Genomic DNA, 19,644 nt, shown 5'->3' with positions numbered 1-19,644 from the left:
AGGGCCACATCCATGGCATATGGAAGCTCCTAGGCTAGGGGTCAAATCGGAGCTACAGCTGCAGGCCTATAGCACAACCACAGCAATGCCAGATCCAAGTCCCATCTGCAACCTACAGCTCACAGCAACACTTGATCCTTAACCAACTGAGCAAGGCCAGGGATTGAACCTATATCCTCATGGAAACTAGTTGGATTCGTAACCTGCTGAACCACTAAGGAACTCCAGTAAGGATATTTTCAACTCAATATTTTTAAACAGAGTTATATACTATAAGCTGATTCACTTAATTCTCTCATTTTTCATTAAAAATATCTTCAGAGCTTATCTTATCAGGAAATACACATCAAATTTAGGCCTCATTCATACATTCACAAAATATGATTCATTTCCTATATTAATCTAATTATAATCAAGCACTGGATCAATTATCTCCTACAAAATAAACTGCTCAAAACTTAGTACCTTAAATCAACCATCGACTACTCATGATTCTGTTTGTCAAGAGCAAAGCAGGCTTCCTCAGAGTTGGCTTTTTTCTCCTTGTGATGTTAGCTAGGCCAGGCATCCCAGATGTCCTTACTCACACGTGTGGTTGTTGATAAGAGGTGACAAAAAGTCTGGAGACTGGTTAGTCCTCTGTCTCTTCTCTTTATAATCTTATATCTTCTAAGAGATATCCATGTGTCTTCTCTATCTAGCAGGTGTGTGGTGGGGAAGGGTGGTGTGAGACTTCTTTACATGGTGACTCAGGGTTCCCAGGGCACAAAGACGTTCTATTACTTAAAGCTTAAAGCATGTTACAAGGCTAGCAAAGCAAGTCAGGGGAGCAAGTAATAGAACCATCTCTTTATGGAAGGAACATGTAGGTATAGAGTAGGAATTATTAGTGGCTATCCTTGTAGACAACCTATCACAACAATTATCTCCTATGCTTTATTACACACAACCTGTTCATTATTCCCTGTCCCTTTGCAAGGCTTCCATAATAACTCTCTCTGCTGAAATCTTACTTATCTCTCAATATTGGGAAACATGTTTCTACAATCTTTCCTTAGCCTGTTTCTATTTTCTATGCTAAAAACTTCACCTTGTCCTGCTTTACCTTTACCCCATATTCCTGCTTGAAAAACGGTCATAGTGCTGCTAACCCTAACCTATATACATAACACAAGCCCTAACCCTAACCCTAAGTTCTTTAAGCTTAAGAACAAAGACCTAAAGGCGTAGGTTATTCATATGGTCAGCTGATTGAGGACATAATGCATTGGTCTAGGCATGCCAGACCTGTGCAGACTGGCCATTTGCACTGCATGATATGTCCTCTTAAGAATAAGAGAAAGCGGAACCTCATAGTCCCAAGTGGTATATGAGCGATTCTGAGCAGAACATGCATCAGCAAGGAGAACCAAGGTGCAAACCGAGGCATGCCAGGTTGCCACAGATAGGCATGCCATTTATGGAAGCACAGTGATTCTCTAGATGCTATGCACAGATAGTTAACACCAAGCTTTCTCAAATACTGATTGTTAAATGCCTAAAGGTCAGAGTAAAAGCTTAACCATCTACCAGCTATGTGACTTTTAAAATAATAAAATAACTTTTTAAATAATAAAAATAACTATATCCTGTACCTGCAACCCCCTTCTTACTTGATGGAATCCTAAAGAGCACAATAAAAGCAGTGTGGTTTCTTGAGGCGGGGCTCTTGGTCCCTGAGACCTTGAGTCCCCTGGTTCCCACCTTTAATTAAGATAAGTGTCTCTGTGTCTTGTTTTATGTAAACTTTTTTCTTAAGTCCCATAGCACCCCGTTCTTCAGCCCTCACCTGCTGAGCCGGTCTTGGCATCTCAAACACTCTCTCATACATCAAATTTTATATGATGGCTCCCCTAAGTGTCTTAGAAATGATGGCTCCCACATGTATCTTAAATTTTTTCTCACATTGAAAATAGTAAAATTAAATACCAGTTATTTATTAATTATTTTTCCAGTTTATGTAATCCTCTAGGCAACTTTGAAAACAAACTGAAGTACTAAGTCCAGTGGTCACTAAGTCATCATCTCAGCTGAGTTATTAGTGGCACCATTTGACATAGTGTGGAACCTTGTTTCTTCAAAACTTTTTTCCCTTGGCTTCAGAGTTTTCCTTGCTACCTCAAAGGTCTCCTGCTCCTTTGCTGGATTTATCTCATCTTCTTGATCTCAAATTATTGAAAAGCCCCAGAAGTCAGTGTATGACCTCTTTTCTTCCCTACCTATAATAATTTCCTTGCTTTCATCTATACCCTTTGCCTCACTGCCACCTATAATCAAGAATTCAAATTTATATCCCTCTAACTCTAGAAGCAAATAACCAACAGACTAGTTAATATTTCTATTTGTATGTCAAATGAATATTTCCAAAACTGTATCATCACATTCCCAGTGAGACCACCACAGGAGTCTGCAAACTTTCCTTCCTGTTTCTACTCTTAGTTCCTCTAGAACCTATCTTCATAGTCAGTAAAAATAATCCTCAAAATTCTGTCATTATTTTTCTTCTAAGCTCAAAATCCTAAAAAACATTTCATTACATTGAGAATATTATCCAAATTTTTGCCACAATATTGTTCCCCAAAGCTTTCAATTCTCTTACAAATTATGCCTCATTTGCTGTGTCCAGCCACACTGGCTGCCCTGCTTTTTCTAAATTATGTCCAGCATATTCTTGACCCCAGCCAGGCCTGAGAAAATGTTAATTATTTTTTTCTGGAATGCTATATTTTATTTTGGTTAGAGCTTGCTCCATTACCATCTTTAGGTGTTGGCTCCAATCACATCACAGAAAAGTCTTTCCTGAACATCCTTCCTCAAATAGCAAACCACTTTTACTACTCTTTTCTACATTACCTAGTTTTATTTCATATGCAACATTTATAAAAAATCAATAGCACATTTTATATGTGCTAAATTTTCAGGGAGATATAAAATCTCAAAACCCAGAATTCAGAGGCACGTTCTGAGTTGAGACATAAATTTTAATTTAATGATTAGCTATTTTACAATTTTTCATTTTTAAAAATCCATTTTAAAATTCAAACACTTTATTGAAGTATATAACAAAGTCTTATGACCCTATTCCTCCTCTTCATATATATTAATAACTTTATTTTTTATATTTTTATAATTTTAAATTTTAATTTATATATTTATATATAAATATTTTTAATTGAATGATTTTGAGATAAAATCACTGAAATAGTTGACAAGACTAATGCAACATCATTCACTGGAGATGCCATGTAAGGCAAAAATTGTAAACTTCTCTAAATGTCCATTTATTGATGTATATATATGGATATATTAAAATGGGGATTAAAAAACAACGGTTCTGCATGGTTTTGTGTTTTTAAACAGGGTTGCTGTGAAGACTAGTTTAATATTTTGAGCACGATTGCACATATTATTATCACTCATGACTATTTAATCTATTTTATTCACTGCATTTGGATGTTGTATTTGTATTTCTGGGATTCCTTCTTATAAAGATATAATAACAACAGGGTTTGTGAGGATGTTTGGGGTAAAAATGCGAGTCTCTGTTTCCCTCTCAATTTAGTTTACTTTAAGAAATATTCTTCACTTATGTCTTGTTTTGGGCGGATAATAAAACTCAATTTCAAAGAAAGCAAATCAAAACCTCCTGTTTAAAGGAATACAATTGTAATTTCCACACATAAATGCTCATTAAATCAATTGATATCTTAAATGCTACAATTTTACCACATGAAAATGTCATAAACCAGATTAACAGATGTGTGGAATATTAGTAAACAAATCGGTAGAAAAATAAATTTAAACCCCTATTCCTGATTTCCCACATCAGTCTCCTCTAGAGACACTTGTTCTTTTTAGGTTACAATACAATCACAGCAAGCAGTAATCCTCTCTTAGCATCTGACCCATTCATGCGGCTTGTTATTTAAACTTGAAATACATTTCCATTGACATAGTAACAATAGAACTATAAATGGATGAAAACCATTTTGGGTGTTCAAAATGCTTTTGAGATTTGGGCCTTTCACTTTCCATGGAAAGGAAATAAAAAGGTTGGCATTAAGCATCATTTAAAAAAATAATTATGCATTCCAAAGCCTTCTTTGGAGGCTGAGCAATGAAATGTCATTATTGAAAGTAGTTTTCTGAATTTATGCAAATTTTTATTCTCTTTATAGGAAGATATGAAATACACTGCATGCTGACATCTAATATCTCAGATTGATGGATTCTAGCTACATTATTTCTGTAAAGTTCAATTTAAAATTCACTTTTTCCATTCTTATTTATCAGTTTAAGCAGAGGTGAATTTTCAAACATATTAATTCAAATAGTAAGATTTCTTTCATAAAAGTCATAATACACATGCATACACACACAAAAAAAATGGAAGGTGACCCAGTATAACTTAGTAAATGTGCCAACTGTATTTTTTCTGATAAACTTCAAACGAACAACTCTATCCACTGAAAACTTTTCAGTGCCATCAGTTTGCTTTTAAAGAAACTCATCTCCAAAGCTTTTCAATTAAATAAGAGTAGGTTCAATTATCTCTTGTGGCAATTCATCAGTAATAAAAGAACTCAGGTGTTTTCAGCAATTCAGCTTATATTCCACTGAAGTAGCTAAAATTTCACTTTCACCTCCACAGCTTTCATTGCAGTTCAGTTTAATGTATATTTGAGTTTAATGAGTATTTGCCATTTCAAATGTGATAGATTTACCCTAGTTCATTTATTTTTGAGTTTACCAATGACATTATGTAATGGTGGATGATTTGACTGTTCAGAGAAAGGCGAAAATAACATAAGAAAAAAACTGAGAATTGCTATGCAGTTAAATCATTTTGACCATGCTCAGATTTAATCTGGCATCTTTCCATTAGAAAAATTAGGGGGAAAAAATGGATGAAGAGTTTAAATTCTTCAATGCAAATTATTGTATATTTGGCACCTTTTCAATTACCACAGATCTAATTTGACTATGTCCACTATTAAGTTATTAATTTTATAACTCATAAAATTTAGAGAAAAATAAGAGCTGACGGAAGCGTTTTAAACCTAAAGTAAGTTCTATGTGGATTACTATATTATTGAATATATATAGATATATATGTGTATGTGTGTGTATGTGTGAGCACATATGCTTTTGTTTTCAGAGTAAAACTGAATGTTATATTGTTTACATTCTCTTATAATAGTTAATTGCAACCCTGTTCAATTGGTAATGTAGGAGAGAATACTAAGACTTCTTAAAAAGTATAAAGTATATCTGGTGAAATTATAACTTATAAACTAACATACACTTGTACAGCACAGAGCTGATTTACAGCTGAACTGAAAAATCTCTGTCTTCATCACTGGAGAGGCCTGGATGTCTGGTTTTGACTCTTAGCTGTCATAAGAGCAGTAGGATTTATGATGTGCTTTTTGAAATCTGAAATTCTCCTGGCAACCCCCATGGTCACTTTGTTTACTAATGATTTTTATCTAGCCTAACGGTTTAGATAGCCTGACTTGCCTATGTGATTAGAAGGGCATAAAACTCCTGCTGGGAATTTCTGCTTTGAGCTCTCCTGAAGCCAAGATTCCTAGAACAGAACTTGGTGGTTCAGTTCAGACACAAAGTAAGATCTCTATGCAACCATGGGCCCTAGAGAGCTTGCCCACAGATGGAATAAATTTTTCAAATTCAATGACACAATTCATCTGATTTACACAAGGAAAGTCAGTGGAGAAGCTGGATTTATAGAGAAGGTTTATTTAGAAATCTACACAAGCTTCCACAAAGAAGGAAGGTTACATAACACTTGAGACTGTTTAAAATCTGGAGTAAGCAGAATTAAGGGACACCTGGATTTGGATGTCCCTTTTTTTTTGTTTTGTTTTCTACTTTTAGGGCCACACCTGTGGCATATGTAGGTTCCCAGGCTATGGGTCAAATCGGAGCTGTAGCTACTGGCATATGCTAAAGCCACAGAAACATCAGATCTGAGCCATGTCTGCAACCTACACCATAGCTCACAGCAATGCTGGATCCTTAACCCACTGAGCAAGGCCAGGGGTCGAACCTGCATCCTCATGGATGCTAGTCAGATTAATTTCCGCTAAGCCACCACGGGGATTCGGATGCCCCTTTGTGACTGTATAGTCAGACCAATCAATGCCTGCTCTCTTCTTCTCTGTACATCCTTTGCTCACCCAGTTCCTGCTTCAGTCCCATGACTATCTAATCCTTTTAATTATAGGGACTAATTTATAACTGATTACGTGTTTGCCCCCATACCCCAGCCACTGATTTCCCTGGTAACTGATGAGCCAACCTGACATCAATTCCCCCTATAAATGATAGCCTTTTTCTCTCCTCAGTAGTGAGGTTGGCTGCCGTGTTCTGTCTACTGTCTGCCATCCAAGGTGGGGTGTCACTCCAAGACTTTTGTTCAGACTTTAATCATCCCACATCCAATAAATCATTGATGTCTCTGTTGCTGTCTCCAGGCCCTTTCTTTTGACTTGAGGCTGGGCAAATACAAGATTGACAGACCTGCAGGGTTTGGCCCAACACTTACCTAAGTGAAGATGTGTACCAGTTGATTGTGATGGTCAAAATAGGGAAAACTGTTTCCTTAACAGGAAGCACACAGCATGTTCATAAAAGGTTTTCCCCATCAACAGGTTAAACACTGAATATCAAAGGGAACATTAGCCTGCAGGAACTGAGCTTTTCCTGGACCTGTAGAACCCTACCCTAGGACAGGTTAACTTGCAGGAGGGTGCGTGCCTATCATGGAGCTAAGAATTAGGGAAAGCTTTACCAGAGTAAGCTGAATGTGTCAGTATCTTGGTTAAATTGAAACATATGCTAAGGGTTGGGTGGGGTGTCTTATCACCCACTTACATTGCATATGAAAAGCTGCTGTAATATCTGAAATATTATGCCATATATCATATTTATTAAACATGGTCTATGGTATCATAAAGTAATTGTGGAAGGAAATGGGCAGCATGGGAAAAAGAGAGTAAGTGGAATTATTTTTCTTTACATGTTTTATTTTGCCCCTTTAAGTTTTTGTAGGTGCAATACTCTTCCTAGAGGGTATGCTTCAGAAGCAAAATTTGGATGGAGTTAGGTCACGTGTACACAAGCCAAAATCATTTCAAAGGTAACCGATATTTAGCTACACACTTTCTAGAAGGTATTGAGCACTGCCATGAGACTACCGATCCTGACATTCATTAAAGGCTTTATTTGTTCTGGACACTCTGATTTGCCCCTCCCACCACACTCAGTAGTTTTCCATCCCCCATGTCTTTATCTCCATTCACTGCTGAAACATAACTTAAAAACTGTAAGATTATACGCTCTTTAACCATTAGGAGGCAACGAAATGTGAGTGAAAAGTTATTACCATCAAGTTTCATGTATTATAATTATAAACAGTCTTATGATGTAACTGAAGAAAAAGAGTAGGAAAAAAAATTTTTCAATAAAAGCAAAATTATAAAATAGGCTGTCATTTCAGTAAATGTATCTAAAGCTACACTATTGAGAAAAATTCCAGAAGAAAAACTACAGTTCAATATGACAACTCTTAATAGCAAAAAAGAAATATTTTGAAGACAGGGAATAAAATTAGACGCTTTTATTTAATATATCCATGTTATTGAACAAAATGGGAAAATGCTGTGTGTACCATGTAACAAATTTAGTAAGCAGATTATTAAATCCAGTTTAAAACACACTTTTGCTCCATCATGTCTGCCAGAAGCAATATTTCCATGCTGAATATTTTTGTGTTGAAACATTGTTTTAGCCTTAGGGAGCTCATTTATTGTGATTTATACTGTACTTTTTTTTCTCAAGTGCATTATACAGTTTCCTGTCCTTTTATAAAAAACAAGTAGAATATTTAAATGAAGAAATACATTTACTATAAATTATTACTCATTTTCAAAATTTGTCAAATGCATTAATATAGCAAATTAAAGACTGAAATAATTTCTTAATTTGACATTGTAATCTATATTTCCAGTTGTTTCCTTAGGGGAAAAAATGTTTGGAAGGTTAGGATAAAAGTGACTAGCTTTACTTACTGAAGGCTGGCTTCTGTCCAGGCTGAGGAAAAAATTCTCCTTCAGCTGCCATCCTGACCAGGAACTGGAATACAAGAAAAGCCACCCTGGGGAGGACTCCCAATTCAGCTTGTGGGACAATTAGGGTATTAGTCTATCTTTATTCCATTCAGACGTGCAGAGAATTAAGAGCCAGTTTTTCCTCAATTTTTTTTTTTTCCCCTTTTCAATAGTGTGAGTGCTTTTCTGTTCAAGGCTTTGGTCATGCAAGTTATTTAACCATCTTTTTAATATGGTGATGGTAACTCTTCAATTCCCTACCACATCCCAGCACAGACATCAACACCATTATGGTATGGAATAGCAGAAATGACCAGGATTCCAGGATCTGCAAGAAGTTCATGTTTAATTCAGCTTTGTTATTTTGGGTATTTAAGTTTCTGCTCAACCTAATAATCTAATTAGTTCCCAGGCCCAGGATCAAACCTGCGCCAGTAGCCCAAGCCACTACAGTGACAACACTGGACATTACCCTGCTGTGTCACATGAGAACTCCCATTGTAGATTCCTTTGGCAGGTTTTTTGTTTGTTTGATTTGGTTTTGGTTTTATTTATTTTGTGGGGTTTTTGTTGTTTGCTTTGTTTTTACTTTTAGTCAGAATGCATATTCCTTCTCTCACTATACTATAAAGTATTTTGCCTCAGTTCTATTCAACTGAAAGCCTTTTTCTTAAATGAACCATGTTATTACCCAAGGCATGCATCTTTATTTTTAATTAGCTGACATATGCACATACACTGCTCCAATCTATTTGTAATTTCAAATGCCACAAGAAAAATGTTAGAAAACTAAGTAATTGCCTCCTAATGCCAATGTTTGCTTTCTAGCATCATATTTGTGTATTTGCTTTGAATTGGGTTCACATATAGCTTCTTCAAATACAACTTCTGCTTCAAGGATATTTGCCTTCATCTGTGAAAGATATAAAGGAAATAATGGCAGTTTTTCTCAAAGACATATTTTGGTCTGTCAGTAAATAGTAGATTATCACAAGATCACTCTTCCCTCTAGCTATCACACAGAGCTGCACAGCTTGTTACAATAGATAAATTTATGTTCTCTCAGACCATTAGGCACGTTTTGAAAAGGGGCTTTGGAACCTGCCATTTCGCATACTGTAAACAAAGTACTAGCTAGCAAATTAAAATGCAAGCAATCATTTCACAAGCATTATTTATTGTTTGTCAAAACTACTTCTTTAAAAATGTAGCCATTGTTCAAAGCAGCATCAGGTTTCAATATTCCCAGTAGGATACTGTATTGACTATTTGTTGTCTGAATACATTTTTGTAGCAAATTACTTCAGAACTTGATTTTATTAATAGTTTCTTGCCTAAATAGAGATCACTTAAGAAGTCTGCACTTCAGTTAAATAGCAGGAACTGATATATTCATTACTATAAATTTCTTTCACATTCTATTCAAAATAATTTAAAGGTACCCAAATGGTCATAGTTCATTAAGTACCTTACATATCTAACATCTTTATATTATTTCTCTCAGAGTCAGAGAATCAGCATTTTACATACATGCTCACCCTTACTCATCGATAATTGCTTGTATCCCGTTTTAATAAATTCTGTTCTTTCCATAGCATCATTAAGTAAATGTTCATTATTCTTGCTATTTATAAATCAATGACATATTTTGAATGCTAAAGAAAATCACATTACAATAGATCAAAGCACATATTTTAAGGGAATATACAATATTTAAAATTGTATACCTGGTTTTAATAATAAACTTATTTAAAGAGAAAACAAAATTTAAAAGATAGCTTAAAAGTGTCATAAATTACTATTAGAAAGACGTGACTTCTTATTTACAGTAAGGCAATTTTTCACAATATTGTAATTTTTTGTTTATTTATGTACCTCATCTATTACTTTCTAAACTCCTAAATTAAAAAAGCTTTATTTGTAAACCCAACATTTGTTAAAAATAGCACAGTGCCCTGACTAGGTTAGTACTTTTTTAAAAAATAAATTGAATAAACAGTTGACTCCACCATCAATACCAGTGTAACAAAAGTGAATTTTTAAAACTCATTTTGATGATGCATAATGTTATAAATTAAAGGCTTAATTCCTTATGGATAATGGGAATTAGAGGGGTATTTGAGGCATAAACCATTTGATTACTGGAAAGAGAAAGTCAATCTAGGATGGCTAAGGGTATACCTATGTAAGATTTCCTACAAGATTTGATATTAACATTTTAGTAACTGGGCACTCTGAAGCTAGACATTTATCCTTCTAACCCACTGTTGTGGACAAAAGTGATACTTGAGGATTCCAGATGTATTCCCCTGTGGCTCTAAGGACTAGAGCTGATATTTGTCTCTGCAGAATACTCCACTTTTGGAGGTAGTTACGTGGATCTGTTTTTCTCTTCCTAAATCACAATATAATTCACACTGTTATTAGGATTACTTTCTGAAAATAAAAATCTTCTCTCCCAGTACATGAAGACTCTCTATACTTCATGAAGCTCAGTTTTATCCCTTAACATAATATGAAAGTCCTTGGAAAATATAGTTTATTTCTGTCTCTCTGGTTACCATAGCTCAAACTTGATGGACTGCTTGTCACCTTACAAGTGGATCACAGGATTTAGTGCCTCAAAGCTTCTGCTCTTACCATTTCCTGGAATCTCTTTTCTATACTTCATTTGGCAACTTTTTTTTCCTAGTTCTTAAAGATCCAGCTCAAAATTTACCTTCTTCAAATAAACCCTCAAATAACTACATGGCATAAACTATGGGAGCCCCTTATCTTGGTGCTATAGCATTTCCCTCACACCTATGCTACTGGACCTACCATGATGCTCAGACAGCATCTGGGACTGTCACTTTGCACTTAACTTGGATACCCACAGACAAGGACTCTATGTTTATAAGCTTCAAAGTCAGTATCTAGAGAGATAAATGAGATAATGAAAAAATATACAGTAGTTGTCAATAGAGGTCATACGTCATTTTTATTTTTAATTTATCTTAAATATTTATAAGCTAATAAGATAACTAGTTATAAAAAATCCCTTCACTCTGTCTATGCTATTTAAATGAGGACTAGAAAAATATTTCATTAAAAATAATAAATGATTATATGATCTACCTGTGCTCTACTTATAATTTATATGAGTAGGAAAGTACAAATATATATTCACTTATTAAAATATTAAAAATGTATCTAATTATTTAACATTTGAAAGAAAAATTCTTTCCTTTTGTGTAACTTTCTCATGGAATCCACCAAATCTATATATTATTGTTCCCTGCTCAATTTTCGGCATCACATAAATTAAGTTGAATTTGCACAATTATTAAAATTAACATTGTCATATTCTATGCAATGAAAGCTTGGTAAGCATAATTTCCTCAGCCAAAATACATAGCCTACAAATATCCTTCAAGAGTTATACTTTAAGTAGTTCTATTGTGGCTCAGCAGAAATGAACCTAACTAGTGTCCATAAGGAGGCAGGATTGATCCCTTGTGCTGCTCAGTGGGTTAAGGATCTGGCATTGCTGTGAGCTGTGGTGTAAGTCACAGACACGCTTCAGATTTGGTTTTGCTGTGGCTGTTGTGTAGGTCTGCAGCTAGAGCTCCAATTCAACCCCTAGCCTGAGAACTTCCATGTGCTTCACTTGCGGTCCTAAAAAAAAGAGAAAGTGTTGAACTTTAATAAAAAATAAACAATTTAGGAAGTTTACCTGTTACATTTGGTTATGCATTTCCCATTAGTGTTTCTATTCAGTCATTCTAGTCCCTCTCTACTATTTATCAACAAATATATTTAATAGTATGTTTACTTAGTCCTTATTAGTATAATCAATCCAAAACTGATGACAGAACCACAGGTGAATTTGGTCAAGTGCATAAAAGCACGTGCATACCTATATGCACATGGACGTGCATATATGGAATAGGGGCATTATCTTCTTTGTTTCATGTACCACTATTAAGGTATATTTATTGCACTGTGGTGAAATGCACCCCACCATAGCAATAAATACATGATCGTGTTGTTTGTTTGCTTTTGTCACCTTCAGTGTTGTAAACCATATCATCTGGGCCCTGTATCATTTTTTTTTTAAACCAATCTGTTCATTTATCTATTTACAAGGACTTCCACTAAAAGAGGATAGAAGAAAGTAAAATATCTGGAAGAACAATTTTAACTGAAGAACTTTCTAAATATACCACAAGGAGGCATTTTTCTGGCTAATATCTATGGGAAAACACAAGTTGAGAGAGGTGTGGTTGGCATCTGGGGATGCTCTTTCTTAGGGATATTTGCAAATGTAGAAGATTTATCTATGAGTCTGAGAAGCACTTTTGATAGCTGCAATGGAAAAGGAGGAGGGGTAGGAATGTATGCTGAGCACAGAGCAATAGGTGGGAGAGTGACAGGAGATCCAGCAAGCATCAAATCCCAGTTTTGAGATGCAGACTTTAGAGTGAAGTTTGATTAGAAAAGAATGTCACCTTCACCTCCTCCCCCTACTTCCCTTTACCACTCCAGCCTCTCCCCACTAGGCTAAGGGGAGTTGAGTAACATACAGCAGTGTGATACTGCTGGATTTCAACAAAAATAGGCATACTAAAAGGCAAACAAAACAAAACAAACAAAAAAAAAAACAGACTAAAAGGACAAAGCAATTTTCAGAATCACAGTCAGATATATGAATTATCAGACAGCATTTAAAATGATTATGATTAATATGCTCAAGCTTCTAATGTCAAAAAAGTAGGAAAAAAGAGAAGCGTAGGAGAAACAGTGTCATGACTTTAGATAATGTTCCTATATCTTCTTATTCTTTTAAAAGTATAATAATCATTAATCAAAGATATGATAAAATAAGTCCTAATTGAGGCACATATACCTTAGGGAAAAAAAGAATGGTAAACTGTGATTTTATGTGAATTTATGAATGTAACATTGCTTCTTTCCTAGAAATATTTTAAAGTCTTGTTCTGGTGTATTTTTAAAATTTTGTTTGGAAATAATTTTAGAAGTACAGAAACTTGCATATATAATTCCTAGAATTTCCAACAACCTTCAATAAGCATCTCCTAACCTTACCATCTTACATAATCTTTGTATATTTATCAAAATAAAGATATTAGTTTGACATAATACTAACTGAGCTACAGACTGACTTGATTTTCTAGCCAATTCCTTTTTCTGTTCCAGGACAAAGTTCATGGTATTATGTTGCATTTAATCAAAGTCTCTTAGATGTTCCCTAATCTCTGACAGTTCTTAGGCTTTCCTTGTTCACACTGACTTTGATATTTTTTTTTTTCTTGTTCCCAGGGTAGGGGTTGGATTAGAGCTGCAGCTGCCAGCCTATACCACAGCTGCAGCCATGCAGGATCCAAGCCTCATCTGCAACTTAGGCGGCAGCTTGAAGCAATGCTGAATCCTTAACCTACTGAGTGAGGCCAGGGATCCAACTCACATCTTAACCTGCTAAGTCACAATGGGAAATCCCACTTTGGTATTTTTAAAGAGTACTAATTAGATCTTCTGTATAATGACCCTCCATTTTGGTTTGTCTGATGTTGCCTTATGGTTAGCATATGTCATTTGAAAAACAAGTATGTAAATATACATTCTGCTTTCTTACTAATTTATCCTTTGTTTTCTTTCGCATAAATATTCCATATTCAGGGCTACAACATATTTGTGCAGACTGTGCACTGAACAGTGCCAGGGGCTCCTTATACATTACAGTGCTGAATTTATTTATTCACATGGTTCCAGAGTACAAAAATAGTTTTATTCTGTAAATTCTGTGCAAGCGTAATTTAATTATTAATCAACCCGGAAAATTCACACTTGCAAATGTGAATATTAACAAACTACTTGTTTCTATGGCAATGACATTTTTAATAATTTTTTGTTAGAAAAACTCAGAATATGACTGCACCTTGTAATGGCCTCTTGTTCAAACATCACAGTTACCCAAATCAAAAGATATATGAATGTGATCCCCAAATTCAATAATAATTTCCCCAAATTTCCTTTAATTTCCAGAGCTTCATTACAGAATTTTCTAGGGCTACTGAGGTTCCCATTTTAAGCCTTTTTTTTCCCTCTGGCTTGTTTCATTCTCCTCCTTACAAATCATACAATAGGGAAATAGTCTCTTCATTGTCTCATTTGCTGGAATTGAAAATCTCAAGGCTGTGATAAGGATACATAGAAAGTAATTTTCATATAAAATAGGGCAGAAAACAAATTCAGATTTGGGGAAGGATTAAAAGAATCCATAAGTTGGTTCCCCAGAAACCTATCAGAAAGTGAATTCCATGGTAAAATGCATTGAGAGAAAAATGATTATGCTACTTTCCATCTTTGGGGCAATATGCAATAAAATATTAAATAGATTATGAAATAAGTTTCAATGAACTTTTCCTATCCTTCTTTTATCAATGGGAATTTAATAAATTTTAGATAGTCTTAGCATTAAAATTCTGCAAAAATATAGTATCATAAAAGTTATCTACCTTTTTTTACTCTAATGTTCTATTATTAGATGAAAATTGTAAATTGCTAATTGATGACAATCAAAAAAGCGATAAAAATTAAAGGCTATTTAAATACATTCATTATTATATCTGTGGGTGAGTGAAACCTCATGCACACATTAAAAGACTTTGAAAAAATTTAAATACTATGTATACTGGCTTTCCTAAACAAAAAAAAAAAAAATGCAGTTTATTTTCATTTCTTTTCCTAAAGCATGGAGACTCTAATTAGATTTTTCCGGAGTTCTGTAATACACATGAAATAGAGTACTACAATAGAACTTAACTTACTTTGTCTTGAGTAAAACAGCAATTACTTCTACACACTACTGATCTGAACATATTATTTTCAATATTTCAGATATTATTGACATTTTCTCTATATACAAATCTAAAATTTGTTTGCATTTAGTCATTTATATATCTTCTCACTGTAAAATTTAAACCTTTTCTTTGAAAATTTATTATGGTATAGTTGATTTACAATGTTATATTAGTCTCTGCTATACAGCAAAGTGCTTCAGATATATATTTATATTCTTTTCATATTATTTTCCATTATAGTTTATCACAGGATTTTGAATATAGTTCCCTGTGCTATACAGTAGGGCCTTGTTTATCCATTCTATATATACTATAAAACTTAAATCTTTTTTTTTTTTTGTCTTTTTTTCCTTTTCTAGGGCCCCTTCTGTGGCATATGGAGGTTCCCAGGCTAGAGGTCAAATTGGAGCTGTGGCCACCGGCCTACGCCAGAGCCACAGCAACGCTGGATCCGAGCCGCGTCTGCAACCTACACCGCAGCTCACGGCAACACCGGATCCTTAACCCACTGAGCAAGGGCAGAGATTGAATCCGCAACCTCATGGTTCCTAGTCGGATTCGTTAACCACTGAGCCACGACGGGAACTCCAAAACTTAAATCTTTAATTCTTATATAATCACTGATAAAATCTTGGAATTTATGGTCTGTTTTTTTAAGTAACATGAAATTATCATTTTGACAATATTAAATTATTTCTAGGAGTTCCTACTGTGGCATAGCAGATTAGGATCTGGCAATTCTGAAGCTGTGGAGTAGTTTGCAGCTGTGGCTCATATTCTATCCCTGGCCCAGGAACTTCCATATGCCTTAAGTGCAGCTAAAAAAGAAAAAATAAGTAAATAAAATGATCTTTAGATACATAGTCTCAATCAAATGAGAAAATTCCAACATAGACATACTTTGATCAGTGGTTTATTTAAAAAAAAAAAAAGTCATTTTACAAGTGTTCCTGTAGACAAAATTATAAAGTATACAATTTTCTATTTTTAACTGAAGTATATTTTATTTACAATGTTACTATTTTTAACTTTATTTTTCCTCTTTCTGCTTTTTTTTTTTTTTTAAGGGCCACAGGTGTGGCATATGGAAGTTCCCAGTTTAGGGGTTGAATCGGAGCTGCTGCTGCTGGCCTACACCACAGCCACAATAATGCCAGATCCATACCTGCAACCTACTCCACAGCTTGCAGCAACACCAGATCCTTAACCCCCTGAGCAGGGCTGGGGGTCAAACTAGAATCCTCATGGATATTAGTCAGGTTTGTTTCTGCTGAGCCACAACGGGAACTCCTCTTTATTCCTCTTAATTACCACTCTGTCCAATATGTTTTTACTTCAAAAACTATACTTGTCTAATTTCAATAATTACAATCTTAAATTACTCTTTCTTGCCACACATTTAAACCCTAGCAATAGAAACTCTGATGCTTATCCCAGCTGCTCAAATTATCACTCATATCATATTCAATATATTTCTCAATTTTGCGTATTACTCACCCAACCTTTACAAAAATCAGATTTTAACCTTCTAAACAAATGAATTCACAAGCCCTCTAACTGGGGAAGTTATCTGGGGTCAAATATAGCTCCATTTTATTCTCAGACTAAATATCATTCTGAACTGTCTGTAATCAGAGATAAAGTGATAATAGGACTTGCAGTCTATGTTTTTAGCGGAAGAGCCTAAAAATATTTACTGCATATAATTATCTGTCCAATTCATAGACTAATTGAACTATTGAATATATTTTTGCCTATTTTAATTTAGCATTCAGCACTACTCCACAATATCATTAATTCTGCCTTTTTGTATCTATATTATGCATTTTTATTCATGTCATTCTTTATAGACATTTTTATTTTATAAATCTTAAAAATATATATCAAAGAGCCAAATTATAATGTTAAAATACTTTATTTCATTATTCCCTCTGTTCATGGGCTCAGTTACTGATTTATTAGTGCAGAATCAATCACTGCAATCATCCCCTGTAATATATTTCAATTTGTCAATTGTGTTACTTTCCTTTAATTGGCTGGAAAAAAAAATCACAAATCTGAAGTTAAATCCACCTACACATACTGCATGTATATAGCTGAACAAGGCTGAAGAAAAACACAAAATCATAATGTATCATCTCACTTCTGGCTGGGAACATGAAGTGCCATCTAGCCACCATATCATCATTCACCTAATCTACATGTCCTTCTAGAGTACTGGATGACTATATTATATCACAATTACCCAACCTTTCTCAGTTCATGGCGCCCCTGGTGTCTTGCTAATTTTTACATGGCACCCTTAGGTAAAAAGAAATCCTAAACAGTTCTACTTATTCAGTAGTAAGGTTAAAAAAATGGATAAGGGTTCAGTAGACATCTGAAAAAAAAATATATATGCTTATAACTTGAAAGAAAACACTGTAATTTCAATTTTAAATAACCACAATCAATGAAAATAATTCAACGAAATAAATGCTTTTGTACATTACAGGTGAAACAATGTTAACACTGTTCTTTTGGAAACCAACTTAGAAATATACCAATAACTTAAAATAGTTTTTCACATACTTTGAAAAATAATTTTAATTTCAGGTGTTGCTTGTTAGGCAATAAACCAAAACCATAAGGAAATAAAAACTTTATGTAGGAAAAAAATTTCATCATATTCTTGTTTAAATGACAAAGGTGTTATAGACCCAGCTCAAGAGACAGAAAATCAAAATAAGTTTCTAAGGTCACACTGTGGTTCAAGTTTGAAGTGAAATTTCAAAGACTGATCTTAATGGAAGTAAAACAAAACAAAACAGAAAAGAATTATCCATCGGTCTAGGTAGTTTCTACCGTAAGAATGAAAATATTTTTAAAATATGAAAATTCTAATTATTATGTATGCTTAACATAACTTTCAAAATTTACACTATATTTTCATCAAGGTAATTATTTTGAGCAAAAAGGAAGACATATTAAAATAAGGAAAAGTGACATATTTTCCTAATAATAGCAGAACATATTGTCTATCATGTCAGGTACAATGCTAACAATTTTTAATGAATTATTTGTTTTCTCACAGTGGCTGGAAAATTTTAAAAGTTCCAACTCTGTCATTTTTATCATCCTCCTCCTCAATGTCATCAATATTGTTATCATAATCATTTCTATTCAGTATAAAAACTTTATGAACATATTTAAAGAATCCAGAAATCCCACTGAAAATAAAAAGAGAATTAAAAAGATAAGTATCAGGAGTTCCCATTGTGGCTCAGGGGTAACGAACCCGACTAGTATCCATGAGGATGTGGGTTCGATCCCTGACCCCACTCAGTGAGTTAAGGATCCAGAGTTGCTGGTTGCTGCCATGATCTGTGGTGTAGGTTGCAGACATGGCTTGCCTCTGATGTTGCAGCTCTTATTTGACCCCAAGCCTGGGAACTTCCATATGCTGTGTGTGCGGCCCAAAAAAGAAAAAAAAAAAAAAAAAATCAGATAAATCCAAATGTTTAGAATAGAAAAATAATATTTCCTTTGTAATAATGTTGATCAAATTCTGAATGTTGTAAATGGATTGGTGCCATTATATCCATTTTTTCCCCCAGAAAATAAAGTAAAATGCCCTAAACTTAGGCAATAGGATGTGATTTTAAAATTATTTTTATAAAATAACAAAAAGGTTTAGGCATAATCTTGTCACTGAGGCCAAAATATTGAAAAAAAAATGTAAATCTATAAACTTTCAGTGTCTGAAAAAATAAGGACATATATTTATATTGGATAGGTACATCATGAATCTTTCTGGAGTAAATATTTGACTCAATTTCTTTAAAATTTATTCACTGTGTTATTCAATCCTGTTTTTTTCCCCTTGAAGTTCATAAATGCTCCCAACCTAGTGGTACATTTTTTTCTATATTGAGGCACTTTATTTCCTATTATTGATATTCCTATCAATTTTCCTTCCCCTTGAAATCAATAATATACTAATAATTTTTCCATAAAGATACACATATCTATATTTGATTTTAGCAGAGATATACAAGATTTTAGCAGAGAGATACAAAATATTTAATTTTCGGGAAAAGTATTGTTGAAATAATGCCTCATGACAATTACTTCTATATTTAGCCTTCTATATTTCAATGAGATTTATTGGAGAAAATAGAAAGTTTGTGATAAAGTCCCAAAATATCAGGCTTTGCCAAAAGTCATTTATATTGTTGGATTATTACCAAATTTAGTTGTATGGCTATATTTCACTCATAGTATCCTGACAACCAGTAGCTTATTTTATTACTCAGAATTGCCATACATTTCAATTTCTCTAGGCCAGACATTTATTATTGAGTTACTAAAGATATTTCAATATTGAGAGGAAATCTATAGATGCAGAATTATTTCCAAAAATAGACTTCTTGAGTATAATCTAAACATCATTGTGTAAATATAACATTTTGTCTGTAAAATAAATATTTAAAAAAAAATAAGATAGTAATCTTGATTGTTGTTTATAAACAGCAACAAAAATAATATGTCATTCTTATTTGTTGAAGGGCAAATTACATGTATTTGTATATAATGCATTTTGAGTGATGGCATAACATTTACAGCGATAT

The sequence above is a fragment of the Sus scrofa genome, chromosome 1, assembly GCF_054392235.1.
Source record: "Sus scrofa isolate SSC_HxYL_T2T_F1_AM1 chromosome 1, Sscrofa_HxYL_maternal_Yorkshire_Landrace_v2.0, whole genome shotgun sequence".
In the NCBI taxonomy this organism is placed as follows: domain Eukaryota; kingdom Metazoa; phylum Chordata; class Mammalia; order Artiodactyla; family Suidae; genus Sus; species Sus scrofa.
The sequence above is the reverse complement of the archived record's forward strand: the minus strand, read 5'-3'. Positions refer to the sequence as shown.